A 21,189-nucleotide genomic window follows, 5' to 3' on the forward strand; every position below is an offset into this window, starting at 1 on the left:
GGTCTCCCATGAATGGGTGTTATTAGCAGAAGGTTAGTAGAAGTTGATAACTGGTTATCAGAATGTTCATCTTGCAAATGTGAGAAAATATAAAATGTGTGTGCCTTAAAATGTAAGAAAAAAAACCAACCAACACATAGTGTGTAGCCTTACAAAGCAAGAGAGATTATGCATGCCTTCTTTGTTTCATGTTTCTTACGCTTTAAAATAGTGGGATAATGGCAGGTTGTGGAGCTGGGCTAATGTGTGTGAGTAAAGATGTGATGATCCAGAAATAAATGAAAAGGCTCCGCTAATGTGTATAAGCATGTGGGAAAAAAAAAAAAAAAATCATACTCTAAAAGCCAGGCATAATGTGAAACGTTTCATGAATAAAAAAATAAGACAGCCCAAAAATAGACTTCCATGTTTTAATTAACTGTTATTTATAAAGTCTCATGGTGTTAAAACGTGATAAAAGATGTGAATGGAGCATGCGTGAACATAGAAGCTGTGTGACTTGAGGAAGAGACGTGGCTTATCAATATTGATTGCAGCATGCCTTAAAAGCCTGAGGACACCAGAGCTTTTTGTCAGTGAGATAAGAACATTTCATCATATATTTACTTATATACAGTCTGCTAATATTTACACTCATTTCTTAGACCAACATCAAAGCCTTTTCAAAGCAGAATATTGATCCTGAGTAGAGAGTGCCCTGAATTATCTGAACAGCTGGAGGACTTCTTGAATAATTCTTCTGTGTGTAGGTTTCTTAGTGAGAAGTGCAAGTGTTGATATGTTGAATGGCAGCTACAATATTATAAGGCAGTAAAGATCTATGTAATGCCCGTGTCATTCACTCTGAGTGACAGCATGCAAAAAGAACATTGCCAATCCTGCATGTCCTTTTGGAGTTAAATTGTTGCAGCTATAGCAGTGTGATGGTATAAGGCCTGTGCAGGGCAATGGCAGCGTTCTGTTGAGTTTCACAGAAGCACAAACACTGATAAATGGTGAAAAAGAGATGCACAGTCTCCACAGAAGGTATCGCATCAACCCTCAACACATACACACAGCAAGGGTATTTATAGAACACAAACATGATAGCCACACATCCAGAGGAGCATAGATACTGCGTGTAAGGAATTACAAGCATGTGACATCACTTCCTCACTAATACTTCTATATTCATCATATATAGATATAGCAGTAAGCTTTTAATATACAGGCAGCATTCCCCATTATTGGGGAATGATTTCATTAGTGCCTAGGGAAGGAGCTGCATGAAGATATTTGCGTTGCTCACTAATTGTCATTCTAGAAGTGGATACTTCTCAATTTTACATTCCTTGCATTTACACGATTACCATACAAACCAAAGAGCGGGAATAATTTATTTTACTTTCCCTCTCTCAGATTTTGGAGAATTGTATTACTTGTGCTGCACTTTTGATCATGGAAGACTTCAAAACGCTTAGCAGCCCTTCCATTTTCATTGACACGTACGGAATGAAAAGTGTGGTTTAAATACTGTTTTTCCACAGACGTACTGTGAGTAGAACTACAAAGCAGGAAGTTATTTATGCTGATCTCTAGAAAAAGGCACTGATGTCTGATGGCTGCTGCAGCATGTTGGGCCATACTGTTTCCTTCTAAGCAGAAAATTCTCCTTCCTGTCACTTCTATGCTTCATGCAAGCAATTTTTGAAGGATGTTTATTCATTACGAGTTGCAGCTATGCTTCTTAAGTACTTGTTTTAGTGGGACAACTTGCTACGCCAGTGTATTTTGTGAGGTTTGCTAAATTCTCCACGTCCACTCTTCATTGTAATTTCTGTTATCCCACCATCCTTTCTCTTCCTTGGTCTGGCTGAATCAGACACTGATACTCCTTTTCCAAATCTCCCAAACATATTCTTTACTGAATTTGTCAATAAGGAAGGTTTTTGAGTTTGTAGTTGGGATCGCCTTGGTAGCACATTATTTTGCAAACACTTTTAACTATTATCACAAACTTTTTTTTAAAACTAGCAGGTTGTGTACTTGTAAATTTAAAATTTGCATAGGCAAACTACGAGGCAGCAGTTTGATGCCTAGGATGAAGAACTTGTTTTAAGCACTACTCTGGGATCAATATCCAAATGGCCACTTGTCTTCCTGTGGTAGGTTGCATTAATTTCCCACTAGAGTGAGAATAGTGCCACAAATCTGCTAGCTGGGTTGTGTGATCTGAGCCACCCACTGAGCACCTGTGTTCTTTGAGCCTTGGGCAGTACTTGAGTACCTCATTGTGTCTAGGCATCCTTAGGGACAGATATGAGGTTTAGTTGTTCAGTTTTTGTTTGTATGGAGCATGGGTCAAGCTTATAATCTTCATTTTGATTTAGGCAATGTCTGTGAGCACTGAACACCAGAACAGTTTCATATTATACTGTTGAACTGTTGCCAGGGATTTCAGTACATCATTAGCTTTTGTCAACTTTTTCTCTGAAAAAGGGCCATAACCAAACATAAAACACTTTCTGCGACTTTCCTGCTTTCTCAAGATCTCTGCATACAACTGAAATACATTCTGACTTTTGTAGCTACTTGGTTTCATGTGGGAAAAGCTGCACACCACTATACCTAACAGTAACTAGTTACTCATAAAGGATCCTTCATCCTCTGAAAATCTTCACATCTCTGAACACAAGACAAATAAGACTGGCATAAACTCTGAAATACCCAGCTGAGTGTTTGCACTTGAATCATCTGCAGCACACCTACTTGGACTCTACATCTACTTGCAAGTAGATGTCTTTTTTTTTCTCCTGTGGAAATTGGAATGGTGTAGATGGAATGGGAGTGCCTAGCTCTCATCCTAAGATTTAATCATAACATATCTGCAAATACTTGTGGAGTGTGCAACTGTAACATAACTAGAATCTTGCTTACTGTTCTGTAGTGTGTTCTGCTACATTTTTCTACAAGCAAACTTTTTTTAGGAGTTTCTTGTCATCTCAGAATGACAGAAGTCACACTACCACTACTACTGCACTGAGCAATACTGCTGCCTTTTAATTTTTCTTTGCTGGAGCAGCTGCAGCAGGATCCCTAGCTTTCTGATCAAAATACCTGTTTTGGCAATATTCCTATTTCCATAATTGCTTGGAAGAGGTTGTGCTTTCTCATCTATCCTGAGATGAAGAGTGCGTACTTACACATGTGAAACTTATCTCAAACGTCCAAACATTCTGCCAGGTGCTGTGAGGGAGGGAGCTAAAATGGCTTTGCCAACTTGTCATTCATAGTCTTGGCTACTTAAAGTGCATTTCTGATGTGATGCTTCGTATTATCAGCTGAAATTATCTTGACTTTGTCCCCAAACTACTTAAGCCTTCTCTGTCTGATTTTTGCTCTTTCTATGAACTTGTGAAATACATTTACTTCTGTGGCATCCGAGGGAAGGGACATTTGTGGCCTATTTGCTAGTCTGTTTCTTTTTGCTTTGTGTTTAAAAGCTACCAAACAGTAGAACTCATTTTTTCCCATATTGTTGAGCTTACTCAAAAAAATAAAAAGGTTGACACTAAAATTTAAATGGAACTGCCCATCATTCCTTCTTTCATGCTCCTCTGCTCTTCCTTCAAGTATTTTGGAACAGTGAAAAAAAATTACAAGATATAAATAAAATAAAAGCTTATGTCTTTATTCAAAATGGATAAATACAATAACTTAAAATTACCAAGGTTTGTCTGTCTGATGTTACTCCCAGGCACAGTAGTATAAAAAACGATACTCCTTAAAGCTTTGAAGGACAGTAATATAATTAATGCCAATTGCTGTTGATTAATAGAGGAAAAATGAACCCAACAAAAGGGATTGTAACATGCTGGCTCTATGTATTTTTGGAGGTTGCAGGTTTGTTTGGCTTCAGGAAGTAAACTTAGTGGTGTATTTCAGAGAGATCTGAATATCATTTTATGTCTACCAACCCAAACACCTCTAGTAAGTTATCTGCTGGGTTTGCTGGTTAGTTCTGCATGCCAGGCAACATGGTGGTCGACAGTTGCAACAGAGCAGTGGTATGTGACATTCACAGCATGTTTTATCCACTGGAACTTTTTTGTACCTGTCATAGAGGTGTGATGGATGTCTTCCAACAAGTATGTGGTGGTGTTTCGGTCAGCACTGACCCAGGCTGAGCAGCTGTTTTTGACTTCAGTGTAAAAGGATTTCTAAAAATGGATTACTTACAGCAGTTTTTATCTGCTTGTTAAATACCAAAGCAATCTATGTGTTGAATACATACTCAGTAATAAATGGCATTCCCTTTTTTACTCAGTCTCTGCAATGTTTTGCAATACTGGTGAGTGTTCCCTTAACTTTTTCTCCTCCATGACCCCCTTCCCTCTCCAGGCCCCCAGCAAGGGGAACCTTTTTCTGCATTCAAAGAAATGTGAATTATTTCATCCAAAGTAGTCTGGATGCTGTTTAAATACAGCCAATTTATCAACAGTACTCTAAATATCCTTTTAGTAGGGCTCACTAAGTATGTTTGCTTGTTAGATGAGTTCAAAGACAGCACAAACAGAACGACACATTCTCCTCAGCTATCTTAAAGGCTTCTATGACATTGTGGAGATTTTTGTTTTTGTTTTCTGTGTAATACAGTCTACATTTTTTCCAAGTGTTTGTCTATGTGGCAAAGTTAATAAAAGATCTGAGCAGTCTCCTGGGCAGTAATTTTACAGGAGCCCTTGGTTTAATAAAAAGCTAGGAAAGGGCTTTTATGTTAGTGTCCTGACAAAGCTTCTGAAAAACGCATTTTAAACTTATTTCTTTTTCCTGTGATGTCTGTGATATTTTTTCCAGCTCTTGGTCTCTAAACAACAGGGGGAGAAAAGTTTAAATTTAGTCTTTGTGAGTTTGTTTACTGCCATCTGGCTTTATCTTCATTGTAGTTTCACGTATTAAATCCACCAGACTTATCACTTTCTTGCTAGAAACCTGTGAAACTGTTAAAACACTGAAACTGGGCATTTCTTTCTTTCCGTATGACTCATCACTTTGCTTGCCTCATTTGAATGTTTTACACTTCATTAATCCCTTGTGGTTACGTTGTATGTCTTAGTTCTTTCTCCTCTGTCTCTGTTGGACAATATGAACTTTGTTTCATTTGTCTTTTTGCATTTTGAACTTTGGTACAGGCTGTTCTCCCCTGCAGCTTCTCTTTCCATCTACAACAGGGGAATATTCTTCCAGACATCAGCGTGTTGCCTAAAGATCAAGAGGGCAGTTTGACATTGCATTACCTTCCCTACTTCTCTTGCAGTAGATAAAATGAAGACTGCTGTGAAAACAGAAGACTACCAGCTGTGCCAGATGCATGCTACCTAGTAGCATGAAGAAAACCTCTTGTATAAGTTGCACTCACAGGATGCTGGCTGGGTCTTTCAAATTAATTATTGAAAATGGCATGAGAAACACAAGATGAAGAAACAAGGAAAAAACGTCAGCAATTGAAAAGAGTAAACTCTTACAAAGAGTCTCTGAGAAGCAGCTTTTAAAAATACACAACACCAACAAACAGATTTATAAACTATTTGTTTTTCACTGCTGCAGCCAGAACTCAGTATGAGAGGTGCCTTTGTAGACTCCTTTGTCTTTGGCCTCTGGCTGTTCCAGCTCAGTCTGTTCTTGTATCCCACCCCTTTCTTTCTTTTTTTTTTTTTTAATTTTTTTTTTAATTTTTTTTTTTTTAATTTTTTCCCATAAAGAATGGTGACAAAGGTCAATGTTGTTGTACTATGGACCCACATGTCTGAGTGATTTGCTTCATACTATTCCAAGTCTTTCTTAGTTCATAATGTCAGCATACTAGTAAGGAAACTCCACTGCAAAAGTGCATTTTTTCAGATGGAAGCAGATGAAATTTTTAATGCTTTTTTTATTTTACTGTTTCAAAATTTGATTTTGAAACAAGTCTGTGTTTCAGTGCCTTCTCACTTCATACATTCCTAAGACTGTTACATGTGTGGCAGATCAGAGTGGAGATCATAGTTCTGCCTTCAGTACTGTGCTACCCAGGTTGTAGATATGATGCAAGGCTTTATTATATAGACTAAGCATAGGTGTTAGTAGTAAAATATATAGCAATGTTCCTTTTCCAGTTATCGTCAAACTCAGGACCAAAGTGTGTCTTGCAAATTTAGGAGTTAAAAATGGATATCTTCATCTTCTCTTGAGAAATTAAATATTTTTGACCGTGTGGGTAGAATCTGATGAGGATTTCACTAGTGAAAATTCCCCAGTAAAGATAATTAAAGCTGGTATCTTGAGAACGCTTTGCATTAATTTTGTATCAGATAATACTTTAATTTCTGCAACCTTAATTAATCAAACTTTAATAGTTACTCAATCTGTAGCAATGTTTTGGGCTTAAAAATATCAAGGGACATATTCCTAATTGATTACTGGGACCAGTGTCTTCTGCTCCTCTTTTCCAGAAGAGGAATAGACTGATGTAAGTGCAGGGGGAAAAGAAAGAGGTAAATGTCAGCTAGTCCTTCAGGATGAAGACAGCGAAGTAATTAACAGGTCTTGCTGCAGAAGATGAGGTGGCCTTTACTGTGCCTAATTACGCAGACTGTAATTTAATAGATGCTGCCTCAGTCTCCCAGTTGGATCTTTCAGTGGCTGGTTCCTGCAGGCAGTCTGAGTGCTTACATTTCTAGGCCTCTGAGCAGAGATTGAGGTAATCGTTGCCTGAGACCACAGGCTGAGAGAACGGATTGCCTTGTGAGAAGTCAGAGCTCTCAACCTTTGTGGTTTAGTGTTATAGATTAATCCTTTGTAGATTAGTGGCTTTGGCTTGTAATGTTAACAGTTTGTATTGTAGCAGGATAGAAAGGAGTATCAACTTCATTCTAATCCTCAGCTGTTATCCTCCAGCAAATAGAGCTATAATCTGGTTTTATAAACCTATTTAGAGGTGACCAAAAATAAAATATTTGATTGTTTAAGTATGCATCAGGATCAAGCAGCTCTAGAGCACACCAAACTAATTTCAGGAAATCATCTTAATAAGACACAGTTATGTGTGTACATGGGGGCATTATTTCATCTATGACATGATGTTGATAATAGTAACAACCTTTTGAACTCTCATCATGGATTAAGCAATGTGTATGCAGACCGGTACCCTTTGCTTTTACAGTTCTTTTGTTGAGCCTGAGTTTTTGATGATCCCAACAAAGATGATCAGGGGACTGGAGCACCTCCCCTTTGAAGACAGGCTGAGGGAGCTGGGCTTGTTCAGCCTGGAGAAAAGAAGGCTGCGGGGTGACCTCATTGCAGCCTTTCAGTACCTAAAGGGAGCCTACAAACAGGAGGAGAGTCAACTCTTTGAAAGAGTAGATAACAGCAGGATGAGGGGAAATGATTTTAAGTTGAGGGAGGGAAGGTTTAAAGTTGGATGTCAGGGGGAAGTTCTTTACAGAGAGAGTGATAAGGTATTGGAACAGGCTGCCCAGAGAGGTTGTGGATGCCCTGTCCCTGGAGGTGTTCAAGGCCAGATTGGATGGGGCCCTGGACAGCCTGGTCTAGTATTAAATGTGGAGGTTGGTGGCCCTGCCTGTGGCAGAGAGCTTGGAGATTCATGATCCTTGAGGATCCCTTCCAACTCTGGCCATTTTGTGATTGATCAAAGAAAACATTTTCAAACTGTATGTAGCTCTATGATAAGAGTAAATGAACAGTGATAGGAGTTGTCCATACTCACTGTGGGACATAGCTGTACATGTATATGCCTGGCTGACTTGTAAAGTGAAATTGCCACTAAGACAATGAGAAGCAAACTAACTAACCTTTCCCAATTTTATGCATTATTCAGTTTGTAATTATTTAATATATCTTTTCTGATGCAGAAAAATACAAGTAGATATGTGACAACAAGCACTGCAAGCTAAACTTGTTCTTCTGTCAAACCCACCCACATAGAATATATTCAAGAAAAGCTCCATCACATGCTGAAATCTGAAGACTGAAGCAATCTTGAGATCTAAATTTGAGCACACTTAATAACTGTTTATAATTCAGCATTCAAACTGTGCTGGTGTAGGACAAGAAACAACAGAAATCAAGCAAGAACTGTAGAACATGATGGCATTTTATAATTGTGAATGTTGCCAACATTGTTCTGGACTTCGTAGTTTCCTTTCCTCAGGGGTATTCACTTTCAACAACTCCTGAAGGCTTTCTGCACAGGCTTGTTAGGGATAGCTAGTGAAAAATTCTGGAAGAATCAGAAAAGAAAATATATCTGCTGGTATTGCCCATAGCATCAGAATAGGAAGATGTTGCTTTACATGGAGCAGAGATTTCTAGTCTAATTGTCCTGTACTACGTAGCTTATACTTTGCTTTAACTTGTTTATAATTCTTCCTTCTTTGTAACAAAATTAGTATAGGATTATGACTACTAAATTCTGTGCTGATTTATTTGATATTACCTAATCAAACCTGCTTTTGGGGCTCTGTCATGGCATATAGAAGTGTGTATGATGTCTGTCGTATTCTGTGCTGGTTTTTTGTCCCAAGGATAGCATAGCTCTTCACTTTAATCTTATGTTCTAATAATACCATCTTCTGATCATCAGACTCAGAAACTGAGCACCTTTACTCTTAGTCTCTACAATCTAGTTTTATGTTCTGAAAGAAAAGAATTCCATTGTATTTAATTTTTGGTAGGGAAAGTTGGGTTGTTTGCTTTCTCTTTCTGTTGAACCCATCAGCATTGATAACTCCTTAAACAGTATAGTTTGAGGCTCACCAAGCAGGAGAATAATTCATCTGAAAATAGCTTTAACAGACCTCAGAAATCATTGCATTATTTAATGTGGAGTTTTAAGTAAATAGCCAAATTCCCTTTGAGCTTACAGATAAGTTTACTAATTGGCCTGCGAGTCAAATGACTAAAAGATTTGTTGTGCTTCCGAAAAAATGTATTGGCACATGTAGATCACTGCTGTTGGGATACAGAGCATTGTTCAAGTGATGATGTCATATAAACTAGCTCTGTGGAAAGGAGTGGACACATGCTGAGACACGTGGATTCAGCAGTGTTCCATACAGAAGAGCAGAAGAAGCAGAGATCTCTATTGCACTCTAGCTTTACAGATTCTTGAATATTTTTCCTGTGTTCCAGGTGTTTGAACTCTTAACAAAATACATTTAATAATTAATAATGGAATTAAATATATTAATTTTTCTTTATATGTATGTTCAAGTAGTGATATTTGAATAATCCCTGTAGGGTGCTGAGCAGCAAGGAAGGCAAAATATAAAGGGGAAAAATATGTCTGATTCTGGATGTCAGATTTAGATATGTACAACAATGCTTTAACAAAACTGCTTGGGAAGAGGAGGGATATTTTGGAAATAAATATTTTAAACAGAAAGACACTGAGGCTGGGCAGGCTTTATCCACGAACTGTCATATGAAGGCAAGAGAAAAGCTTTTTCTAAAATGAAGACGTCTTTCCATTTTCAGTTGACCTCTGATTTCATCTCGATCTATGATGAACACATAAATACGGATTTTTATGTTATACAAACATCTGTGCTGTTTGTGTGGACACATTGGTGCTGTTTCTGTCGGTTCATAAGGAGACCATAAGTGGGAGGCCTGAGGTTGAGATGATGGAAATATTTTTTCAAACTAAGGGTAGAAAAAAAAATCAGTTAAAATTTACTTACCTAAAGGTTGCCTATGAAGCACTTATTCACTGATGCTTTTAATTCAGTGGGGTCAGAAAATGTGGGCATCAATTGCCTCACAGCAGAGAGAAAAATGTCTTTCTCCTTTAATTTTTTAACAGTATAGGTGAATTTCTGACTCAACTGAAATTACAGGGTTTTCATCAACGTCAACACATCTTGAAATTAACACAGATTTCATGGGTGCTGTCCTACATTTCAACGTTACAATAAATTGAATTTTCAAAAGAGATAAAAGATTTGGGTTTGCCATTTTATTTCACTGCTTACTGTAAGATATTTTTGTAAAGGCTGGTTCTTACTCGTTTCTGAAATTTGAAATCCTTTGTAATATCTCATTTTGGCCACACTAAACTGAAAATGAGCCTCTGCATACCGGTTATTAACCTGAACTTGGCACACTTCTTGTGTTTGGGTAACTGTATTTTTGTTTGTTGTTTTCTGTTATCACCATGTTAGATCTCTTTTTTTACTTACTGCACTTATGGACTATTTGCATTCTAAACAAACTAACCAAAGCTTAGCTTGCAAGCCATAATGTCATCCCATGCAGCATGCTTGCATCCTTGGCCCTTCTTGCTCTTCTGATAGAATCCAGCAGAATAATGGTGTGTGATTTTTTTTTTTTAAAAAAAAAAAGAACTCAATTTTGTTACTATAGTGAATGCTTTCTTGGAAGCTGCTTATAGGCTTGAAAAGCTGATATGTACTCCTCCTCCACCTTTCTTCTGGTACAGAAACCTAAAAATGTCAAGACTAATCTCATGTTTAAGTTATTTAAAATAACAGAGAAAAGAGTCCTCATCCTTTCTCATGTAAAAAAAAAATAAAAAAAATGGGCCTCAGTCTTGGAAAATCACATTGCTTTTGTTGTTTATAGAAATCACGTCTACAAGAATCATAGTCACTGAGAACATAGAGAATATCCCTGGTTTATGATGCTGCGGACTGATGTGTAGATGATAATGCCTTATCCTTTGCTCATGCTATTAGCATAGTTGACACACAGCCTTCACTTGGAATGAGTCTGTCGTGTATCAGATACATGGTATCAGGGACATGTGACAAATGAGGTTATCACGTGCCTGTGATTTCCTAGTCTGAAGTAGAAAGAAAGTGACAGCAGAGCAGTCTCAGCAAACTAGTAAAGCTTAAAAAATGCACTGAAACGCCTATTAACTGCTTCTCCTGGCCATTTATATCTGCATAGTATCTTGTGATAAACATGAATTCTGTTGGTGAGCATGCTGGTGTCAGGGTATTGGCAATGGGGTGGCTGCGTTGGTGTCCTATGAGGAGAGGCTGGAGGTTGCCTTTCATTGTACAGCCTCGATGCCAGCTGGCTCCATCTGCTGAACTGACCAAGCTATTGACAGCCACTCCTGGGAAAAGTGGGCATCTCTGGTGCCTGGAGCACAACCTCCCCTTCTTTCTTCTTTGACCTTAGCGTTTCCTCTGCTGTTTCTCTCATTTTTTACTCATACTTCCTCTGCCTTCTTTTTAAGAAGGGTCAATGTCATACAAGCAATTATTACTAATTAATAACAGTCTAGAGCAATGAGAAAACTAATAGCAAACTGAAAACACCTTCCTTCCATTCACCATCTTTTACCCCCAAGCAGACCAGGGCTGCAGTCAGTCCATAGCATTTTGTCTTTGCTGCTCCTGTAGAGTCGCTCTCTGCTCCACATGGGATCCCTCCCACAGATGCCATCCTTCCCCAGCTGATCCTGTGTGGCCTTCACACAGATTGCAGCTCTCCGAGCACTGCTCAAACATGGCTTCATACCGTGGGGCCCTCCTTCTGCGGTGACCTTGGTGCCTGCAGAGCTGTTTGGCTCACATTTCTCACTCCTCTCTCCCAGCTGCTGTTGCAAAGCAGATTTCCCCTCTCTTAAATGTGCTCTACCAGAGCACACCCAGCATCACTCATGGCTCAGCTCTGGCAGCAGTGGGTCCCTTTGGGAGCAGCTGGAGCTGGCTCTGATCTGACATGGAGCAGCTGCTCATGGAGACTATCCTTACAGATCCCTGCTACCAAAACCTTGCCATATAAACCCTATACATACTTCAAAATATCATATTTGAAGTGCATCTTCATTTTTTTTTTCCTCATTACTGCATGGAAAAACAGTTGGTCACTGAAGTCCCTCCTAACCATGGACTGTAGTGTCTGCCAGCCACAACAGCTGGACATAGGCTGTTGATGTACAGATCAGGGAGAATAGACCAGCATGTGTATAGTTACCCTTTAACTCTTAACAGCAGGTAAAAATCTCCCTATTATTGTGTTTCCCTGCAGTTGCTTTTCTTACTTTTACTGTAGTGCTGCATAGCTGGGAGGGCTTGGCAGAATTGTCATCACTTGGGAATGACAGCAGTTCCTACGGTTTGCCTGCAGTTCAGTCAACTCTTTTGAAGGGCTGTGAAGACTCTTGGCTGTGAAGGTGAAAGAGAGTGCTAAAAGCATTGTTATAAGCAAAAAGGGAAACCTACCTTATGTGAACTTCCTAACAAAGTGTAGGAAACAGTTCACTTACAAAACTACTAATACTTGTCCATACTGACACAGAAAAGCTTTGATAATACAATTCAAACTTTGTTTAGGAAATTCTAGTTTCTGCTACTTTCCTCTGGTGTTGTAGTGCTTCCCATGTTCAACTAGTTCTAAAGATGGACACTAAGTTAGGATGAGAGAGGCTCAAAGCTGGTTGTCAGCATTCCAAGGTCTTTGAAAAGAGGAATAATGGTTGTAAAAGTTGTCTCTAGTTGCCAGGAGAGACTTTATGTTGATTGTTTCTTCCTGCTCGGTTTTAAAATCCACTTAGGTTTATTTTTTTATGCTTCCTTATCACAGCCTGCCTGTATGCCCCTTTTCAACATTGGTTCTCAGTTTCTCTATCTATTTTGGTCTCTTTATTTCTAAATCAGGTCTTTTACAGTGCGAGACAGCTCTTTTGTAGTGACTTTAAGAACTGTATGCATGTTTCCCTGATGCTTCAGATGTGGAGCAACATCAACTCATACACATAGTTACCTTTCTTCTCTGAAGAAAGAACTCATACACATAGTTACCTTTCTTCTCTGAAGTTATTCTGGCACCTGACTTCTGATGAAAATATGATACCCAGAAACTCACACCTGTGGGTGATTCTTATTCTCAGGAGTTCTTTTCCCTTTGCCAGGATTTCAGAACTGGAAGACTTAGAAAATATTCTACCCACACATACATTCTTACTGTAAGAAGACAGCTGGTACTTCTTTCGTCATCCACAGTACACAAACAGGTAGATAAAAAGAGGGAGGGCCTTAGGTTTGGTGTGAAAATATTCATGAAAATATTCATATTCAGGCTGGATATTAGGAAATACTACTTCTCTGAAAGGGTGGTCAGGCACTGGAATGGGCTGCCCAGGGAGGTGGTGGAGTCACCGACCCTGGAGGTGTTCAAAGAACGTTTGGATGTTGTGTTGAGGGATATGGTTTAATGAGAACCATTGGTGACAGGTGGATGGTTGGACTGGATGATCTTATAGGTCTTTTCCAACCTTAGTGATTCTGTGATTCTGTGATTCTGTTCTGTGATGTGGTCTGACAACATGAATTCCTTCCTTGGGAACTTTGTGAAGCATGAAGGTCTTTGATCTCTGCTGATGTCTGTATATGGATGACTTAGCTTATATCCAGAAAACATGGATTGCACTTCATTACATGTTACTGTTTTTATGCATGTATGTAAGAATTGCATGTTCAGATTCTTCTTGGGCTTTTTCTTTTAACATTTCTTCATACTCAGCAAATGTTCTGATTGTGCTGTGAGCTAGAATTGGAGCTTGGATTACAGAAAATTTGTATTAGGTTGGCTGAAAAACATTTCTTGGCATGAACATAAAGTGTGTATTGTATGACAATGCTTCTTTTAAAAGAAGAAGTCATCTCGTAGACTTAGGATCTTGTGAACATTATGAAATTGCTGCTATGTTCCCGTTTTCCCTTTAAAAGTGTTTGGGCAGATGTGCTTCTGAGGGGGTCTTAATTCAAGCCTTGTGTCTGCTTTGTCTGGGTCTGGGAAACATCTTTTCTCTTTTTACCTCAGTGTTGGACTGATGCATTGCTCTCTATAGACATAACTGCTGCTGAGCATGCTAAAACAGACAGGAAAAAAAAAGAGGATGACGTAAGATATTTCCTTTCATTAAAATCTCCTTTGTATTACTAGACCTTCCTTTGTCCCTTCTGCCTGGCACACAGTGAGACATTTGACCCTCTTGGGTTGACTGACTGATGCTTTAACAAGAGCCTTGTGTTTATATTGCTCTACATATTGTTACAGAAATAAATTAACTGAAGCTTCCCAAATGAGCCAGCAATAAGAAAACAAAACACGTTGGTCTGCCCTTGCAGCAGCAGCAGCACTAGAAGGTCGTAATGAGAAAATTGCAGTTTGAGGCTGGAAGGACTGAATGTCACAGGACAGCTTCTAAAGGGCAGCACAAAGTTACCTCAAGTTCATTAAATCCAGTGTGTGATTTTAAAGATGCAGGGTCTTGCCCTAGGGAATTCTGAAATCCACATGTGTTACAATGAATGGCAACTTGGAATATTTGCATACAGGTTTCTTCCCTCAATTATATTAAATTTAAAGTTGAATTCAGATAAGTGGAGGTTTTTGCAGGGTTGGCTGTTTCAGGGTTTTTTTTTTTTTTTTTTTTTTTGGTTGGTTGGTTGGTTGGTTGTCTTTTGCTTTTCTTTCTGGTGGCTTATTCTAAGTTAGGTAGAGGTTTGTGGTTTTGTTTTTTCTCTTAGTGGTAAAAACTTTCCCTTAGTGAAGAAATGCATGACTCTTCTACACCTAGAGAATATGTAGCCAGAAGATAGCAGTATTTGAGATGTTTATGCCTTCCTCTTTCAGTGCCAGAGGTACATGCAGTAACCTTGTTTTTGTCATCTCAGTACCCAGACTGTCCAGGTGACCATGGTCTAATCTTGTGATAATAGTATCGGTGGTCCATTATAATGAAACAGCAAAGTATTCCTGCTGGAAACAAGTCTAAAAAAAGCGCGTTTGAGAGGATTATTTCAGGAAGCCTTAAGTAGGCTATGCTGTTGCATAGCAACAGAGCCAGGCAGTCCTTAGACTCTAAAGCAGTCAGAGTACACATGGGAACAGAATGCAAAAAGGATAAAAACCTTGAAAAAATGTAAGGCTGAGATGAAGACAAACTGAAGTGAAATGATATGCAGTGCAGAATGTGAATTTATCATGTGAGAGATAATAAATTGAACTGCTGTTAAATCAAGAGCTGAAGTGCTGTCAGCTAAACTGTGCTTTTTTTTTTTTTTTTTTTTTTTTTTTTGTAGCTTCATGGTAGCCATTAAAAGAAAGAAAATCTGGTGGCTGAAAAAACTAATTCAGATGTAAAGTAAATGTTAAATGCCTGCAAAAGAAAACAAAATGCATGGAGGTGTTGGATTTTTTATTGATGAGCCAGAAGTTGACCAAATATATTATGAATGAAATACTGAATAAAGTATTGTGGCACAAAAAGACTATTATTAAAAAGCTACTTGTCTCACGTTCACAGGTCTCCAAGCTGGCCCATGGTATGTAACTTAGCAAATACTGAGAAGTACAGTGTCATTGGGTGTATTCTTGGCAAACTCTAAGCCTGCATAGAAAATGTGAAATCTCAACAGAAGCACATTATAGTTTTGCAACTTTGCTTTTCACAAGAGAGAATTATTTCTTATTAAGAGCAAATAAAGGAGCCAATATTTAAAATCATTTTGGTATCCAAAAAGAAGGCTTCCCTTCCTTCCATTGCTACTTCCATCACTGCCCAAGAAGATACAGCAGTAAGTTGTTCTGTTCTGGATGCTGCAGCGAATACTTTGATGGTGAATCATGATTTTGAAAAGTAGTCACATGCAGACAGTTAAGCGATTGCAACAGAACCTGCTGAAAAGATTAACAATATAATGTTGCATCTGTCTAGTAGGTTACAGTTTCTTAAAAAATGGAGGAAAATGTCTTGGAAAGGGACAGTTGGCTTCTAAACACTAAGGAAGAATTTTAAAATAGCTGAACTCTGGAGCTTTTATACACCTTGACTACATGGTAGCTAGACTATATGTTGTAATGAAACACAGAAGAATTAGAGCAGATAGGTCTGGGAGAAACCTCATGAGAGTGCTGATGCACCCCCCTGTCCACAGAGGATCAGTATATAACCTGTTGTAAATGCTGTCATTATAGTGGTATTTAGGCATTTTCTTTTTGCTGGTCTGTGTACTTTCCTCTTTGAAATTCTTACGTTATCTGCAAGCTGATGTTGTAGATGTTGTATCAATCAAATTGTCAGAATGCAGAACATCACAAAATGCAAATTTTTGTTCACTTGGGAATGGGAGCAGTGTAACAGGATGAATGATTCCAGTAAGTGAAGTCTCTTGCTCTGAGATTGGAAGGCAAAAGACATTCCAAAATTATATTGAATGAGATTGTCCTAGAGGAAAACAGTAATTTTAGTGATAGGAGTATTGCTTGGAAATAAATTATAGGCCATAACTATTTTAGAACTTGGCCCAAAGTAAATAATGGAAACTGTTCTAGAGAAGGAAAATCAAAATAGTCATAGAAGGAGATGAGATTGGTCAAGCAGGACCTGCCTTTCACAAACCCTTGCTGGCTGGGCCTGATTCCCTGGTTGTCCCACACATGCTGTGTGATCGCACTCAAGATGTTCTGCTCCATAACCTTTCCTGGAACCAAGGTCACACTGACTGGCCTGTAGTTCCTCTGATTCTCCTTTCAACTCTTCCTATAGACGGAAGTCATATTAGAAGTCTCCAGTCATCAGGAACCTCCCCATTTGATCAGGACTACTGTAAGATGGTGCAAAGTAGCTTGGCAGTCGTGTTTGACATCTCCCTCAGTACCCTCAGGTGGATCCTGTTTGGCTCCATGGACTTCTGACAGTCCAGTGGAGTAGCAAGCCTCTAACTTTTTCCAGCTGTATCATGGGGGATTTATTCTGCTCCCCACCCTAGAATTTCATGTCAGGAGCCTGAGTACCCCGTGGGTAACTGGTCTGACCATTAAAGACATATGTAAGAAGACACAGAGAACTTCAACCTTTTCCTTACCCCTTTTTCTCGACACATCTAGTAAATAATGGATATTTTCCTTGGCCTTCCTTTCTGTTAATATGTTTGTAAAAACAGTTTTTTGTTGTCCTCTACCACAGTGACCAGGTTGAGCCCATAATGGGCTTTAGCCTTTCTGATTTTCTGCCTGCATATGCTAGCAACTTTGCCCATCAGGACTGATTCCCAAGGGACCCTCCCTATCAGTGTCCTATACAGCTTAAAGTCTGCCCTCCAGAAATCCAAGGTAGCAGTTTTGCTGACCTCCCTCCTACCTTCACTAATGATTGAGAACTATACCATTCTGTGGTCACTCTGCCCAAGACAGCTCTTGACCACCACATCTCCCATCTGTCCTCTGTGAACAGCAGGTCTAGCAGGGCAGGTCCCCTAGCAGGCTATCTTACCAGCTGCGTCAGGAAGTTATCTTTCACACACTGGGAACTTCCTAGACTGCTTCCCCTGGAGTGTATCGTATTTCCAACATATATCAGGGAAGTTGTTCCATGACAACGAGGGCTGGTGATTACGTGACTTCTGCTAGTTGCATGTAGAATCTCTTGTCCATGTCCTCATCCTGTTTTGGTGATCTATAACAGGATCCCACCAGGATGTCAGCCTTGTTGGCCTTCCTCTGATCCTTATCCGCAGAAACTTGGCCTTATTATTCCCAGCCCTGGTGGAGCCAGATCTTAAAGAGTGCAACCACGTCCCATTTAACTGGAAAAGTACTCAACAGTGCTGCACATTGTCTGTATGCCACTTCTTGTTTTGAGATTCAGCTAGGTTCTCTGATGAGAATTATGTTGATAAATACCTTTAAAGCTCTATCTGTGTAGGTTGGCACTTGTTGACAGAAGTGTCTGAGAGGAATAACTTGTTTGCAGCATGAATCCTCAATAAGGAAGACAGGGATACTTCATGAGCAAAACCCATGATTTTGGTTGTTTTTTTTTTTAACTTTTTACTAAATGTCCTGGTGTACCTGCTGTGTTTTTTGCAGAAAGGAATATTGAACTAAAATTAAGTGGTAAAAGAGAGTCCAAATCCTTGTGGTCAAAAGCATGGTCAATTTTGGTTAAGCATAGGTAGAATATTTAAATCTTTGCCTTTTAGTTCTGTAGATTTCATTAGTCAGAATATACTAAAACAGCACTTATTGTAGAAGGGAAACATATTAACTATTTTTTGAATGATTTCTTCATAAAAGTTATGAGCTTATGAATATGTGACTTCATAATGCTTTTTAAATGCAGATTTAAAATAACTTTTCATTTTTTTCTGGTTAAAAAAGTCTGGGATGGTAATTTTGTTTATTCTGTTTCATTGTTTATCAGTTAAGTTACCCAGTAATTCCAGTAATGTATTATTGTCTTATTGCTCAACTATGTATGTGTATGTGCAAAAACAGTACTGTTCCTTGGCATGATAGATATAATCTCTTGTGGAAAAAGTATATTTTTATCAAATTGCTGCTCTATTTCATTTGCTTCCAACGTAGTTGTCCATGCATTAGATGGAAATCTAAGTGTACACGTAGCTGTGGAATAGAGCTATCTCTTCCCTGTCCTGTCTGTAAGTTAAGGCTGGATTTGGAACCAAAATTTATCTTAAAAGCATAATTATACATCTCAAAAACAGACATGCTATTAAATGACAAGTTCTAGTTTGTTTTTTTGTTCCTTTATGAAAGCTGAACATAGATAATTATCTTTAAATAATGTGCTGATTGTGATACAACATTTAGCAGCCAAAGCCTGGGAGAGTTTTACCTAAAAATCCTCTAACTCAACCTCCTTATTAAGCATGTGTGAAGAAAGAAGGGAAGTAAACATTGAAGGATTGTGCCTCTTAGACATACACTGCATCTTTACCAAGAAAATTTCAGCTCTCCTGTACTAGCAGGTAGCATATGTCAAATCTTGTGGACAAGCCGTGTATCAAGTGCTCATTCTTTCTCTCTGTCATCCATTTTAAAATAAAATGTTGTTGCGAATTGATATTTTTTATTAAAGGGTTTTGGAGTTCTTTTAGGTAATTAATCTTTTGAAAACATTAAATTCAACAATTCAGGGTACTTCCAGCCTATGACCTGCAGAGATGCTGAATTTTAATTTCTGTTGGTATGTCACTTCATGTTCTTTCACTTCTGAACTCTTGATAACAATATCTTTGTGTTAAACTTCTTTCATTGAGTTGTGAAATCTTAACAAACTGCGATTTCATTTCTGAAAGGCATCACTAAATGTTGGACTTTTATTTCTCAGTAGAACCCAAGTATGTAGAAGAAGGAAAAGAATATAAATTTGACAGTTACCTCAAGAAATTGGAGGTGGAAAATTTAACAGAAGTTGTATTGCATAGGCCCAGAAGTATTCAGGGAGCTTTCTATAAACACCAATGCTGATTCTTTCATATGTACTTTATAATGCTGTTTTTGTCATCTTTTTCTCTTTCTGAGTTCTCTGAATACTAATTCTACTCCTCACGATGCTTACAGTACAACTTCAGTTTCATAGGATATAAAAGTAGACCTTTTGCAGGTGTAGCATTATGTGTTATGAGATAGTTATTTATAATAACAAAGATGGCATATTACATGGGCTAAAATCCAAGACTGCAAAGTCTCCTGTGATCATGCTGTATCTGTTTACCTTCCTCCCTATCGTCATCCTCTGTAATCCTTTAAGAGCCTGAAAGTAATTTTGAACACAACCTCCATAGAGAGTAAGGAGTTGAAAGGTAAAAGAAATTGAATTCTTTCATGCATTTTGAGAAGTTTAATGAAATTAGGAAGCTGAGGAAAGTGGCTTTATGATAATCCCCAGTGCTGCAGTTGACATTCTAACCTATTATCAAGCAAAATGGCTCTATGCTGAGGGATGCCTTCAGATGGCAACCATGCACGTGCCAAGGGGGTTAGAACTAGATGATCTTTGAGATTCTTTCCAATCCAAGCCATTCTATGATTCTGTGGTGAGATGATATCTTACCACTTATCTTGGTATCCAGTTCCGCAGCACCAGGTTTCATTTGTCCTTATTCTGACACAGCTGCTTTCTTCTTGCTCTTGTTTCTGCTTCCTCTAGTTTGCTGATTCAGTTGACAGAAGCAGTGAGGTTTTCAGCCTTCTTTTTTCAGTTTCATAGCATGTGGGAAAATACTTGAAATAAGTAAATGGTGGAAAGAAGACTGGGGCCACAACATTTTCTACAAGAGTATCTGTTAATGAAATCAGAAAATTGAAATTATGGTTCACAGAAGTATTCGCAAACTCGATTCGTTCCACAAAGAATGAAGAGAAGTGAATGGTGATACCTTAATGACTGATTCGGTGACTTTATTAGAGACTGATGGGCATTGTGGCAGTCACTGGAAGAGGAGCTCTCAGGTGATGTCAGTGGAATTCCATATTTATACTGCAATGTCTCAGGATAATGCCAATGCATAACAGAATGGTGTTTGACATTTAAAAGAAGATGCAGACAGGAAAACTTGGAAGTGTTAATAAATGTGTGTTTGGTAACATTCTTTTTCTGTTCTGAATGTTGCTAGTAATGCCATATTGAGCCCATAGAAAATGAGCCTTTAAAATTCTCCACAAGTACATTTTGGTATGGTTTTTTAGCTTGTTTCCTAGCTAAAATTAAGTTAAGCCTGAGCATTCCCTTGGTGTTCTCTGTTTTATGGAGTGTTTCATGAAGATGATAATCTCACAGAAGTGTAGTCTGTGGAGTGCAAGTCCAGGGAGTACAGTACATGCAAGTCCAGGGAGTTGTACATGGAATAGAGTAGTCCTCGTTTTGCTGGCCTTACAGACGAATAGCTTGTTCCATCTCAGTCATGGACTTCTCTGCTTATTCCATTCCTGATGCACTGATTTGCAGCTTGCAAAGAATATTCTTCTGTGGTGGTTTTGGTTGGTTGGTTTGGTTCTTTTTGCCCACACTAAGCAAAATCAACAGCTTGGCCAGAGTGATACCTATGATGAGTTTGGACCGACACTAAACTAGTGACAAAATCCAAGTTGTACATGTATTACTTAGATCTTGTACTTTTTCTGCAGGCACAAGCAAATAGTAACTCCAGAAAGTTTCACTTCAAACATTTTGTATTCTGATCTTGCCAGATGATATTTGTCAGTGAACAAGTCCTCACTGTTTCTTTTCACTTTTGCATTTTATATGCTTCATTACCCCATTGTTGAAATATTTGGTACTGAAACAGCTGCACCTCTGGGAAAGAACAACTGGTAGATTTCTCATTTGCTTCAGTATTCTTCTTCAAGAAGGGAGCACTGCAC

At 38.6% G+C, this 21,189-nt stretch overlaps 1 protein-coding gene across 2 annotated transcripts in view; it reads left to right on the top strand.

Annotated features, from left to right (window-relative positions):
- The window catches only part of PKIA (cAMP-dependent protein kinase inhibitor alpha), a 37,713-nt gene that overhangs the window by 7,493 nt on the left and 9,031 nt on the right, over window positions 1–21,189 (top strand). The window lies entirely within an intron of this gene.

This window comes from Phasianus colchicus, chromosome 3, assembly GCF_987193195.1.
Source record: "Phasianus colchicus chromosome 3, bPhaCol1.hap1.1, whole genome shotgun sequence".
Taxonomy (NCBI): domain Eukaryota; kingdom Metazoa; phylum Chordata; class Aves; order Galliformes; family Phasianidae; genus Phasianus; species Phasianus colchicus.